Source organism: Propithecus coquereli, unplaced genomic scaffold (genome assembly GCF_000956105.1).
Source record: "Propithecus coquereli isolate 6110/MARCELLA unplaced genomic scaffold, Pcoq_1.0 Scaffold84, whole genome shotgun sequence".
NCBI classification, from domain to species: domain Eukaryota; kingdom Metazoa; phylum Chordata; class Mammalia; order Primates; family Indriidae; genus Propithecus; species Propithecus coquereli.
In genome coordinates, this window is record NW_012154618.1 from 977,722 (window position 1) to 978,962 (window position 1,241).

At 37.7% G+C, this 1,241-nt stretch overlaps 1 protein-coding gene across 1 annotated transcript in view; it reads right to left on the reverse strand.

The window, feature by feature from the left end:
* The window catches only part of ATRNL1 (attractin-like 1), a 739,312-nt gene that overhangs the window by 217,570 nt on the left and 520,501 nt on the right, over window positions 1–1,241 (reverse strand). The gene's annotated exons all lie outside the window — the stretch shown is intronic.

Below are 1,241 nucleotides of genomic sequence, written 5' to 3' on the forward strand. Positions count from 1 at the left end.
TACCTTAATGCATTAAAGTAAAATAAGAAAGTTATAAAATTGAGTGATTAGAACATAGACCTACCAAATTGAGGATAATCAATAAATAAGGCAAATCAGGTAGTTCTAATTACTCCATAAGTCAAATCTATTTAAGATATTAAACACTGAATTTCCCCCTCACTTTTAATTGCATTGTTATTCACGATTAGGGACTGTGCTCCCATATTAATTTCTGTATCCTCAATACTTGGCATATAGGAGATACACAGTAAATGCTGGATTAGTAAGTGAATAATGAATTAACTAATTAATTAATCTGAACTCTCTATTTCTTGAACTCTCCATATTATCAGCCACAGACATTTACCTTCACTATCAATCCTCTCACTCCTACTCCCAGCAATTTAAAAGAGGTACTCAGATTAGTATCGCAGAATCTCTCATTAGCTTCATTCTCTATCCTTATTCATCTTGCCAATATCTAACCATGGGAAAGCCCCACTGTTTGATTTCCTCACTTTTGATTTTAGTGTGAAGGTTATTACAAGACAAAGTAATTGTCCCTACTAAAGCTCCTACTCTTTAGGCTCCTTTGGGTTTTCGCTGTTGCTCAGCAATCCTTTTGGTCACCTAAAGATGTCTCTTATTCATTTTTTCCTTAATTCATTCTCCACTTCTTTTGTTTCATTAACCCATTAACAAGTAGAGAAAAGCTCCCTCCCCACCCCAGTTGCATGTCACCACTTGTGACTTGCCAAAACTTGAGTCTTAAGAAGGTGACAATTAAAATAACAAGCCAAGGCCTAGGAGAAGAGCGGCAATCCAAATAGTCTGTGCCCAGTAAAGCAGAGTTGCTACAGAAGACAACTATAGATAAAGTAGGGCCCTCTCACTTCAAAATAACCAAATGCTAATGAGGCATACTTTCTAATGCACTGCTGAGATTACAGGCAGTAAGAGAATGCTCCAAGGCAACCAGATAAAACTGGAGAGGGAGCAATGATTAGTAAGCAAACATAAAAGCAGAGTTGCCCTGAGGACTAAAGCTAATATAAGCAACCCACAGGATAAGAAAACTGAGTTTGAGGTTCCTGCACTATTCCAGAGACTCTGGAAGAAGTGGCTAAAAAATAGTTGACAGGCCCTTGGTTTCTGGCAGAAGCAATCCTCTATGGAGAAGAGCATTCTTTATTTAGGTCACTAGAAAACCACAAAGTCAAGTCGAATAGGAGCTCATGAAGATCACCAAACACAAGGAA